Source organism: Dermacentor variabilis, chromosome 8 (genome assembly GCF_050947875.1).
Source record: "Dermacentor variabilis isolate Ectoservices chromosome 8, ASM5094787v1, whole genome shotgun sequence".
Lineage (NCBI taxonomy): Eukaryota > Metazoa > Arthropoda > Arachnida > Ixodida > Ixodidae > Dermacentor > Dermacentor variabilis.
This window is the reverse complement of record NC_134575.1, coordinates 128251610-128265065: the sequence shown is the minus strand read 5'-3', so window position 1 is coordinate 128265065 and position 13456 is coordinate 128251610.

The following is a 13456-nucleotide window of genomic DNA, read 5'->3' as shown; positions in this document are numbered from 1 at the left end:
CAAACCCCGATTTCGCCGATCATTACCGGTATTACCAGAATACACTAATTTCCAATCAGCTCATCCAGAGGATACTTTTCCTAGATACATAAACGCAAGGTCATGTGCGGGTTCTTTTTGTCTAGGGTACTTAATTGCCATTCCGAACAGTCGTGTGGTTTGGTTTAGTTTATGGGGTTTAACGTCCCAAAGCGACTCAGACTGAGAGATGCCGTAGTAGAGAACTCTGAAAATTTCGACCACCTGGGGTTCTTTAACGTGCACTGACATGAAAGAGTCGTATGATCAGTCAAAGATATATTCAGCCCGAATAAAAAAAAATTGGTTCGCACTAAGACAGCTTGCATGCTGTAAATGCTAAAACCTGAGATGAATTAAGAAGTCGATCACTGTTGGACACCCGGGACATCTTGCGAGCTGACGAACGTATTCCTTTTTATTAATCTGACACACCAGATAACACCCACTGTGCGGACCGACGCGGGCCCGATTACGAAGTTTGGGCGTCGACCTACGGATACAGTTATCATTTTCGAAACAGATATCAAAACCAGTCCAAACGAGGGTGACGGGGAAAGCAAGCTAGTGGAGGTGATGCGAGCTTGCTGGATCAGCTACACCCTCTCCAGCTAGCTCGAAAACACGCCACTATCGGGGCCACTGTACAACCATACCGAGCGCACGGCCACGCGCTCGCGCGGTGTAGCTCATACTGAGCGCGATAGTACTTATGCTTCGCGCACTCGTCTGCAAAACTGTGTTTTGTTATGTGCTCGCCGACAATTCGAAGCTTTTGTGTGTGCGTATGCATCTGTATAGATGTTTCTCTTCTGTGGAGCTCACATAGGCGATCTTGTGTTCATGCTGACTAACTGTATTTCCTGACTCATCAGTTACGTAGTGTGTGAAAAATGTTGTGATATTATTTCTATTTCATAAGCGACAAGGGGTATCTGGTGCCCCGCAAAAGGAGCCATTCTCGTATAGTACATCAAGTTAAAAAAAAACATACGTGTATTAGAACAAAACAAAGGGAGCGTGCGCTGTTCCCATGAGAAGGATAAGTACTTGAAAACACTAAAACCAAGAAAGTGGGCTGATTTCTTTTTTTTATAATAATCATACTCAGATTCTTTATTCGAATTTTTTAATGAATCAGCAGGAGAATGCTTTTGTAGGCGCGAAACTGTTCTGTTGTCCAGATTGACCCCATTTGATCGGCACCGAAAACAGCACAATGACCATATACAAAGCTTTTACATGGAGAGTAATGATGAACCATGTACGGACACATCATCATCATAATCATCATCAGCAGCAGCAGCCTGGTTACGCCCACTGCAGGGCAAAGGCCTCTCCCATACTTCTCCAACAACCCCGGTCATGTACTAATTGTGGCCATGTCGTCACTGCAAACTTCTTAATCTCATCCGCCCACCTAACTTTCTGCCGCCCCTGCTACGCTTCCCTTCCCTTGGAATCCAGTCCGTAACCCTTAATGACCATCGGTTATCTTCCCTCCTCATTACATGTCCGGCCCATGCCCATTTCTTTTTTTTTATTTCAACTAAGATGTCATTAACTCGCGTTTGTTCCTTCACCCAATCTGCTCTTTTCTTATCCTTTAACGTTACACCCATCCTTCTTCTTTCCATAGCTCATTGCATCATCCTCAATTTCAGCAGAACCCTTTTCGTAAGTTTCCAGGTTTCTGCCCCATACGTGAGTACTACTGGTAAGACACAGCGGTTATACACTTTTCTCTTGAGGGATAGCGGCAACCTGCTGTTCATGATTTGAGAATGCCTGTCAAACGCACCCCAGCCCATTCTTATTCTTCTGGTTATTTCACTCTCATGATCCGGATCCGTGGTCACTACCTGCCCTAAGTAGATGTATTCCCTTACCCCTTCCAGTGCCTCGCTATCTATCGTAAACTGCTGTTCTCTTCCGAGACTGTTAAACGTTAATTTAGCTTTCTCCAGATTAATTTTCAGACCCACCCTTCTGCTTTGCCTCTCCAGGTCAGTGAGCATGCATTGCAATTGGTCTCCTGAGTTACTAAGCAAGGCAATATCATCAGCGAATCGCAAGTTGCTAAGTTGTTCTCCATCAACTTTTACCCCAGTTCTTCCCACTCCAGGTCTCTGAATACCTCCTGTAAACGTGCTGTGAATAGCATTGGAGAGATCGTATCTTCCTGTCTGACGCGTTTCTTTATTGGGATTTTGTTGCTTTCTTTACGGAGGACTACGGTGGCTTTGGAGCCGTTATAGATATCTTCCAGTATTTTTACATATGGCTAATCTACACCGTGATTCCGTAATGCCTCCATGACTGCTGAGGTTTCGACTGAATGAAACGCTTTTTCGTAATCAATGAAAACTATATATAAGGGTTGGTTATATTCCGCACATTTCTCTATAACCTGATTGATAGTAAGGATATGGTCTATTGTTGAGTAGCCTTTACGGAATCCTGCCTGGTCCTTTGGTTGACAGAAGACTAAGGTGTTCCTGATTCTATTTGCGATTACCTTAGTAAATACTTTGTAGGCAACGGACAGTAAGCTGATCGGTCTATATTTTTTCAAGTCTTTGGCGTCCCCTTTCTTCTGGATTACGATTATGTTACCGTTATTTCAAGATTCCGGTACGCTCGAGGTGATGAGGCATTGTGTATATAGGGTGGCCAGTCTTTCTAGTACAATGTTTCCATCATCCTTCAACAAATCTGCTGTTACCTGATCCTCCCCAGCTGCTTTCCCCCTTTGCATAGCTCCCAAGGCGTTGTTTATTTCTTCCGGCCTTACTTGTGAGATTTCTAGTTCCTATAGACTATTCTCTCTCACATTATCGTTGTGGGTGCTACTGATACTGTATAAATGTCTATAGAACTTCTCAGCCACTTGAACTATCTCATCCATATCAGTAACGATATTGCCGGTTGTGTCTCTTAACGCGAAAATCTGATTCTTGCCTGTTCCTAGTTTCTTCTTCACTGCTTTTAGGCTTCCTCCGTTCCTGAGAGGCTGTTCAATTCTGTCCATGTGATAGTTCCTTATGTCAGCTGTTTTACGCTTGTTGATTAACTTAGAAATTTTTGCCAGTTCTATTCTAGCTGTAGGGTTAGAGGCTTTCATACATTGGCGTTTCTTGATCAGATCTTTCGTCTCCTGCCATAGCTTGCTGGTCTCCTGTCTAACGGAGTTACCACCTACTTCTATTGCGCACTCCTTAATGATGCCCATAAGATTGTCGTTCATTGCTTCAACACTAACTCCTCTTCCTGAGTTAAAGCCGAATACCTGTTCTGTAGCTTGGTCCGGAACTCCTCTAGTTTCCCTCTTACCGCTAACTCACTGATTACCTTCTTATGTACCAGTTTCTTCCGTTCCCTCCTCAAGTCTAGGCTAATTCGAGCTCTTACCTTCCTATGGTCACTGCAGCGCACCTTGCCGAGCAAGTCTACATCTTGTATGATGTCAGGGTTAGCGCAGAGTATGAAGTCAATTTCATTTCTAGTCTCACCATTTGGGCTCCTCCACGTCCACTTTCGTCTACCCCGCTTGAGGAAAAAGTTATTCATTATCCGCATATTATTCTGTCCTGCAAACTCTACTAATAACTCTCCCCTGCTATTCCTAGAGCCTATGCCATATTACCCTACTGATTTGTCTCCAGCCTGCTTCTTGCCTACCCTGGCATTGAAGTCGCCCATCAGTATAGTGTATTTCGTTTCGACTTTACCGATCGCCGATTCCACGTCTTCATAAACGCTTTCGACTTCCTGGTCATCATGACTGAATGTAGGGGCGTAGACCTGTACGACCTTCAATTTGTATCTCTTATTAAGTTTTACAACAAGACCTGCCACCCTGTCGTTAATGCTATAGAATTCCTGTATGTTACCAGCTATATCCGTATTAATCAGGAATCCGACTCCTAGTCCTCGTCTCTCCGCTAAGCCCCGGTAGCGCAGTACGTGCCCGCTTTTTAGCACTGTATATGCTTCTTTTGTCCTCTTAACCTCACTGAGCCCTATTATATCGCATTTACTACCCTCTAATTCCTCCAATAACACTGCTAGACTCGCCTCACTAGATAGCATTCTAACGTTAAAAGTTGCCAGGTTGAGATTCCAATGGCGGCCTGTCCGTTTACTGTACGTTTACTCTGCATTTCTGCTATCCTGAGCTTCGTTTATTCGTCAAGCGTTACAAGTGTTTTAAGAATTTATTTACATATATGTGTCTGTACCGGACAGGTACAGACACATATACTACAGGCAGGTACAGACACATATTTCAAGGGAATTTTCCACCTCTCGATAATTTCTCTCGTCGTATTCGAGTGCTGATGGCCGTGTTAAAGTTTGTTAACGAAACTTCCCCTCAAGTCTAAATATTGTAAGGCAGTTTGTCGTGTGCGTATCATGGCCACGCATGCTTATATCGCCTTTCCGTTTCTCTACCACGGTTGCGCTTTAAAACCACGGCGCTGCAAGTTTGCTTCAGAGACTTTCCTTTCCTTTTCTCTTCTCCGCCCTTAAACTGGCTCTCTGAACTACTACACGCACAGACAAAGCAACAGCGCGCGCTTTAGATCCTAATAGATGAGATGAATATTTACAATTATTCTTAGGGTTATAATTATATTCAAGTGCTGATTGCCGTGTTATAGTTTGTTAACGAAGCTTCCCCTCAAGTCTAAATATTGTAAGGCAGTTTGTCGTGTGCGTATCATGGACACGCATGCTTATATCGCTTTCCGTTTCTCTACCACGGTTGCGCTTTAAAACAACGGCGCTGCAAGTTTGCTTCATAGACTTTCCTTTCCTTCCCTCTTCTCCGTCCTTAAACTGGCTCTCTTAACTACTACACGCACAGACAAAGCAACAGCGTGCGCTTTAGATCCTATAGATGAGATGAATATTTACAATTATTATTAGGGTTATAATTATATTCGAGTGCTGATTGCCGTGTTATAGTTTGTTAACGAAGCTTCCCCTCAAGTCTAAATATTGTAAGGCAGTTTGTCGTGTGCGTATCATGGACACGCATGCTTATATCGCCTTCCGTTTCCCTGCCACGGTTGCGCTTTAAAACCACGGCGCTGCAATATTGCTTTCCTCTCCTTGCTTCTTCTCCGCCCTTAAACTGGCTCTCTTAACTACTACACGCAGAGACAAAAGCAACAGCGCGCGCATGCGATCCCATAGATGAGATGAATACATATATGTAGAAAAGTATCAGTCATAGTTCTCGTAGTACGGCCTTCTGAGCCGTTTCTTTTTTTTCTTTTTTTTTTCTTTGAAAGAAATCCTATTAGGATTATTATAATTACACGAAGGTATTTCGCCCTCGCCAGCAGCAGTACTTGAGATAGCTATTCCGGCGGCTAGCTTCCCACGCTATGCGTGCCGTCCTCGCACCTGTTTAAGCTTTTTCCTAGACGCTAGAGCTATACAATGTCCGCGCAACCTTGAGCGATCGGAAAGCGCGTTTTCCATTCTTGGCCGGCGGAGAGGGGAGACTTCGTTCCGGCCGCGAAGCTCTCTACATCTCAGTAAGGTGCCTGATGGTGGTCTCGTGCTGACGATGCCCTCTCGGTGAGCGCATATTTCCCCCCTCATCTTTTAAGAGATTCAATACATACAAGCATTTGTCTCGCAAACCAGATTTATTTCAAGGGAATTTTCCACGTCTCAATTATTTCTCTCGTCGTATTCGAGTGCTCATTGCCGTGTTATAGTTTGTTAACGAAGCTTCCCCTCAAGTCTAAATATTGTAAGGCAGTTTTTCGTGTGCGTATCATGGCCACGCATGCTTATATCGCCTTTCCGTTTCTCTACCACGGTTGCGCCTTAAAACCACGGCGCTGCAAGTTTGCTTCAGAGACTTTCCTTTCCTTCCCTCTTCTCCGCCCTTAAACTGGCTCTCTTAACTACTACACGCACAGACAAAGCAACAGCGCGCGCTTTAGATCCTAATAGATGAGATGAATATTTACAATGATTCTTAGGGTTATAATTATATTCGAGTGCTGATTGCCGTGTTATAGTTTGTTAACGAAGCTTCCCCTCAAGTCTAAATATTGTAAGGCAGTTTGTCGTGTGCGTATCATGGACACGCATGCTTATATCGCTTTCCGTTTCTCTACCACGGTTACGCTTTAAAACCACGGCGCTGCAAGTTTGCTTCATAGACTTTCCTTTCCTTCCCTCTTCTCCGTCCTTAAACTGGCTCTCTTAACTACTACACGCACAGACAAAGCGACAGCGCGCGCTTTAGATCCGATAGATGAGATGAATATTTACAATTATTATTAGGGTTATAATTATATTCGAGTGCTGGTTGCCGTGTTATAGTTTGTTAACGAAGCTTCCCCTCAAGTCTAAATATTGTAAGGCAGACACATATATGTAACTAAATTCTTAAAACACTTGTAACGCTTAACGAATAAACGAAGCTCAGGATAGCAGAAAGGCAAAGTAAACGTAATAGCCAATATTATATAAAACCACGCGTTGCTGAAACAGAGGCAATAATTAACCACAAAAGGTACGAAATATATAATCTACATAAAAGAATCAATAAGCTCATTCGTAATCGGGAAAGGTTTCCAGCTTGACCAGATAGCCAAAGCGGCCCAAGTGCCCCTGCAGGGCACATGCCTCCTCATGTCAAGTGTTTCTGTGGCAGCGTCATGTCATGTGTTTCAACGGTTTTTGCTGTTAACATGCTATTCCGGTGTCATGAAATCGATAGGCTGTGGTTTTGGTCGACCTAAAATGTGATAGTTCTGCTCCGTCGAGGTCTGGTCGAGACATGGCGTGGCAGCCAATGGGAATTCAGCTGTTGGTTTGCTGTTCCAGACGACAGACGTCGGCATTTTCGGTCAATGAACCATTTGATGCTTTCGCATCAGTACTCACTTTTTGTTGCTGACTTGCCATGTCCTTCAGAACTAAAGGGTTATTTATTGCTTTCTGTTGCCTTATTGCAATGTCCATCTCGCTCATTTAAAGAAATGACACTGTCAGCAAGAGTTTGTGACGGATTTTAAAAAGCGTCTCGACACTGATAGCAAGAGCCGAACGAGTTACATGCATTAGGTGCTTTACTCTCTATGGAAAAGTTATGCGTCCCTCACTAAGGGTACCTTGACACACACTGTTGGAGTCGTCGGACTCCTTTGACTGACTAGCTCAGCAGTGGTCATGTGACCCTTCTGCATGAGTCGTCTGAGTCATCAGCAGTAGTTCTGTGACAATTCAGACGGGTATTCATGCAAGCCTCTTGAAAGTCCAGGAGACCACTAGAACAAAGTGTGCATGACTATTGTGTAAGCAGTTAAGTAACAACCCTATATGGAGCAGAGATAGTCTTCAGGCTCTTTGCCAAAGAGTGTTCAGGTGCCTCCCCCTAAGTGTTCCTTATATGTGACGAGTCCAGGTTCTTCGGAAGTAGTAAGGGGCACTCCCTTCTTTCTTAGCACGATCATAAAAAACATTCGATCCCTACGCTCAGATATACCGTTCATATTATTTTCTCCCTTCCTTTCTTTCCTAACTCTCAAAGCTAATAAGCAGGCTTGCCACTACTGTGTGATGTTTTACAATAATAGCGATGACGTTTTGTAGGCTGAAAATAAAGATTATGAGTATTTTTAAAATCTCAGCGTACAAGCGATTGCTGCTTAGTGCATATAAATATAGGTAGGAACAGTTCGCGTGTACACTAAAGCATTATTGTCTATTAAATACTATACTAGCCCGTCTGAAATTACATAGGAGACGTTGACAATTATCACAGTCGAAATGAAAATGTACAGTTGAAACTGCAACTCGCATGCCACAGAACTAAAAAAGAAGCACGCACCATGAAAATCGGGAAGTGGGTGGTTGCGCGAAGCGACAATTCATATATGAGTACCTCAAAAAATGAACCCGACAGTTTTGTCAGAAAAGATAATCGTAATAGTTGGAAAACCGATTATTCGGCTAGCGCGACGATTCGAGAAGAGAGTTTCAGTATTTCGCTGATAATACGACAGTTTAATTTTGATATGTGTTAGATTGGGCAATAAGCGATCAAAAAGCATCGTCGTGGCTTTAACGATCAGTGTATTGGACCAATGTGAGCGCTTTAGCAATTTTCGCCCGGTGGCAGCCAAACCCTAGTCTCGTACTTTTAAGGTCTCTCCACAGGACATCTCCATTAAAATTACGCGTGAACGCTTCATAATCAAGAGCAGCAATGATCTGGCACTCCTAGACACCACAACATTGCCGTTTGCAGTCACTACGGCGTCTGCTTCCTTGATCCCAAACCATTGCGATAGCGTACCCGACACTACAGGTTGGTTCGTGAGGGAGGCACTCCATTCAAGTTTGTCGGCTGAAATTTCCACACAGTGCACACTTTTAAGCTAAGAGTTGCCTTGGCGTTTTTAATCACGGCGACACCAGATTGCAGGAGCATCAAGCCAAAGCCACAGTAGTAGCTTTGGCGGTGTCTGGAAATTAAGCACGTGTTCGCCTGTAAAGATCTCACTTTAAAGGTGCTGCCACTGCGCACCATGGTTGTGGGCACAGTCAAGGTTACGGGACAATCTATCTTACAAATTAATTAGTTTTTATTAAGAAAAAAAGTGAATAGTGGGTTGATGGTTGTAGACACGATGTTAAATGATTTGCGCTTCCAGTGTGGCTCCGCTACTGTTCGCAGTCATTGCAGACATGTACAACAGTTTATAGATGTGTTCATCTCTCGCGATGAGCGCACTAAAGCCGCAGCCTTTCAACAATAGCATTTGTAGAATATGCCTAAAAGGACAGACAACCATCCTAATTGTGTACTAAGGTTACCATGCAGATGAAAATATTGCGACTCATTGTGATATGAATATGAAAGTTATATTTGTAAATCGGCTCTTCAACACACGCCGGAAAGGTACGGTGCCACCATCTGCTTCAAACAATACCATTTAGGCTGTCAAAGCCGCGGCGAGCTTTAAATATATGCAGAGCCGTCCGTTAGCTGTGTATGCAATATATATTACTCAAGGAATTTTTTTTTTCCTGAATATAGTTACTTTGGTCTGTTGATATTTATAATTTTTGTCTACGAAATAGCTCATTGAAAAGCAGCGCTGCCTGCGTGCCAGAAGACACAACAACTCATGTCTCCATCCCGTGAGCCTCCCCAATGTAGCCACTGTATGAACTCTATTTCAGCTGACGTCAGCCTGGTAACTTAAAGTCAAGTTTGGGAACGATAACCCTAGTGCTGAAGCGGCGACCACCGCGGCCAGCTCGGTGTCGATGGCACTGCAAAACGCCCCGTCACTGAGCATATCACCGTTCGTTTCAAAGCCGATGGCATGTCCTGCAACAGCCGCTGCCAAACACAACGTGCTTATTTTTCACATCTTTTATAATTTTCCTAATATTTCCTTAGTAATAATAAGGCTGCTTTTTACGGTGTGCAGGCAGCTGAGCGGCGTTTCCAGTGAACAGGCTGTGGAATTTAGCTACCGAGCTGAACTAGCCTCGTATCGTAGCCCGATTGCGCAGGAAGTTTAACAGTAGTTGTGACATACAGCGAATGGTAATTTTTGCAGCACTTTATTCCAGTGGGCAATACTTTTCGTGCACACAAATTGTAAGCGATCGTCTGTTGGCGATGGCGGCAATGCGCGCCGGATAGCCACATCGGCATTCGAAGAATATGCAAAAATACAGGAGTCACGCCTGTTAGTAAACGACAAAAAGACTGTCTTACTAGAATTATTATTTCCCAATAGCGTACGCCCCGCGCCAAAGACCACAAGCAAATAAACAAGACAATAATAGTCGTCAATGGAATTATTTCATGCAGGACATAGTGGCCAGCATATACACGCATTTTACAGGAGATACTGCGAAGGAAAGCAGAAGGTGACTTACCCCAGCTAAATTAAAGGAAAGAACAATAAGTAGCAGGTACGAAATGGTTTGGAGTTGAATTGATACTTCTGAGAAGGATCGAAGTTAAATTGTGGCGCTACATGTAAACCATTTGTAATGTAAATCTCGCAAAAGTAATCGAACATAATATACTATTCCCTCGCTAATGTTTAGGTGTGAATTTTCGAGCAATTGCAACTGAGAGCACAGCCGGAGGGCAATAAGAAAAGTAAATGCAAAAACAGGAAAATGTTACCAACATGCAAATGTGCAATTAATGTAAGTTTAATGAATGCAGAAAAAAATGGAAGGGGTTACAGTAACAAAAACAAAAAGATTGGTTGTATAAACATAGACAATGCATTTTTCCTACATTTGTGTACAGGGCACCATAGCGTTTGATATAGATTCAAGGGCATTTGGAGCTTAACCGCTGCCATTTCACATTGCATAAAGTTGGAATTATGACTCCTTCTATAGTTGTAGATCGTATATTGGGTACACGGCTGCCTCGTTAATGGCTAAGTCAGGCTCTCTTCCTTTTATGTGAGTCCTTTGCACTTCACTGCTTTGGTGAACCGAGTTGGCAGTACTCACCCTCAGCATGTGGAGCTTAAATTATGGGGTTTAACGCGCCAAAACAACTTTCTGATTATGGGGCACGCCGTAGTGGAAGACTCCGGAAATTTCGACCACCTGGGGTTCTTTAACGTGCACCTAAATCTAAGTACACGGGTGTTTTCGCATTTCGCCCCCATCGAAATGCGGCCGCCGTGGCCGGGATTCGATCCCGCGACCTCGTGCTCAGCAGCCCAACACCATAGCCAATGAGCAACCACGGCAGGTAGCATGTATTGAAGTAAAAGCTCCTCTAAAGTGATATTGCTACGAAACAGTCACCACAGTGTGGCTGCACTAAAGAGGAGGAAGACGACGTGGACACGCTTGATATAGTGTCGCCATCTTTGCCACCGTTGGTCTACGTGTAATTATTGTAAATAGACTTGTACATAAGCTAAACGTAACATTAATTTGGTGGAGGTGGACGTTCCCCATAACCGTCATGGAGCTTCGCAGCGGTCGCAACGGCGACAGTGCAACATCTGCTCCTGCTCGCGGCACTTCATCTATACAACCGTCTTCGCCTGCAGCCCCGACCTACGTCGCCGTTTCCCCCCCTCGGGATCCTGGTGCTTTCAACGGAGTCGGCAGTACTGATGTTGACGACTCGCTCCGCTTATACGAACGTGTCAGCACCAGTCACCACTGGGATCCGACTATTATGCTTGCGAACGTTCTTTTCTATCTCGACGGAGCTCCACTTGCATGGTTCCAGATTCACAAAGAGGAGATCTCGAGCTGGGATCTCTTCAAAGAGAAGCTCCGCGACCTTTTTGGCAATCCGTTCGGTCGCCAAGGCAATGCCAAAAACGCCCTTGCCACGCGTGTACAGACATCGACAGAGTCCTACGTGTCGTACATTCTCGACGGCTTGGCCCTTTGTGGCAAGGCTGACCCGACCATGTCTGAGAACGAGAAGGTTAATCACGTCCTCAAAGGCATTGCTGACGACACCTTCAATTTACTGGTGTTTACGAACGTCACCAGCATCGATATGATCCTCAAGGAGTGCCGCCGTCTCGAGCATGCTAAAAGCCACCGGGTATCCCAGCACATCACGCGACTTCCCAACACAGCTGCTACGTCATCCTGTGACGACCTCTTCCACCAGCCGTCGTGATGTGACAACTTGACCCGCATCATTCGTCGTGAGGTCGAAGCGGCACAACCGGCGGCCCTTTCATTCCCGTCACCTGATTATTCTCCGGTGACAATCTCCTTGATCCATGCCGTCGTCCGTCAAGAGTTGTCCAACGTCAGCCTGCAATCCATTCGTTCCGTACTCTCGGAAACTCTCTCTCCACGTACGTCCCCACCGCGCACTTCTTACTCTTCTGGACAGCGCAACCCCTCCGAATGGCGAACCGTGGACGGCAAGCCGATCTGTTTTAACTTTCGACGCATTGGACATGTCACTCGCCACTGCCGCAGCCCCTGGACTTCTCCGACGCGCTATTCACCTGATTACCACCCTCGCCCCTCTAGCGCATCCTTTTCCTTCGCCCCTTCTATGCCCGCTCCATCACCTGACCCTGCGACACCTTTGACACGACCGCGCTACTCCCGCTCGGCTTCTCCCTCCCGTCGTCAATCTCGTTCGCCCCCGTCCCGCCGTGCTCTTTCTCCGACAAGAATCTCCTTCTGTCTACTCGCCGCGCCCCCGATCGGAAAACTAGACAGTGCAGCTGCTGGAGGTGAAGCTGCAGAGACGACATTGGCTCAAAATCCTCGCTTCACCTTACCCACGAACAAGAATCTTTTGGACGTTCTCGTCGACAATGTTCCTGTGTGCGCGTTGATTGACACCGGGGCGCATGTGTCCATTATGAGTGCTGCTCTTCGCCGTCGGCTCAAGAAAGTTCTGACGCCCGCCCCGAACCGATTTGTACAAGTCGCCGACAGAGGGACTGTCGCTATTGTTGGCATGTGCTCTGCCCGACTCCCCATTGCTGAGAGACACACCATCGTTCTCTTCACCGTCATCGAGCATTGCCCTCGCGAACTCATTTTCGGTCTGGATTTCCTTACCAATCATTCTGCCCTCATTGACTGTTCGACCGGCTCACTTCGCCTTGACTTGCCTCTTCTTTTCGACCCTGTGGAGCCTCCTCCAAGCCGTTTGAGCTGCATGGATTTTATTCGCCTACCGCCCCACCCTGGGACACACGTCGACTTGTTGTCCTCACCAGCTGTACCTGAAGGTAATTATGTGGTCGCACCAATTCCGGCAGTTACACTTACACGTGGTGTTACCGTGCCGCACACTGTGCTGACAATTACTGGCAACCACACCTGCCATCCCTTGTCAATTTCGCGCTAACCGCGCAAGTTCTGCCTCTGGGGATTTCATTGGCTATATTTGCGCTTTGCAGGATGATGAGATCGAGCCAATCACAGTGGAAGATCTTCAGAGCTCAGCCCATACCTAGACGTCATCGCACGGTACTGACGTCGATATTGAGAAGATCGTTTCTTCTGACCTTACACCTGCTCAAGCTGAAGCTCTTTGCCGCCTTCTTGAAGGCTATCGCGACATTTTTGAATTTGACGATCGACCTTTAGGTCAAACGTCCGTCTTGACCCATCGCATAAACACTGGCGATGCGAACCCTATTTACCGACGCCCACATCGTGTTTCTGCGTCCAAACGAGCTGTTATCCAACAGGAAGTCAAAAAGATGCTTAGAAAGGACATTATCGAGCCTTCCTGTAGTCCCTGGACTTCTCCCGTCGTACTTGTCAAAAAAAAAAAAAGGATGGAACGTGGCGTTTTTGTGTAGATTATCGCCACCTGAGCAAAATAACAAAAAAGGTCATGTACCCTTTTCCACGTATTGATGACGCTATAGACTGCCTGTACGGTGCCACCTATTTTCCTTCTATC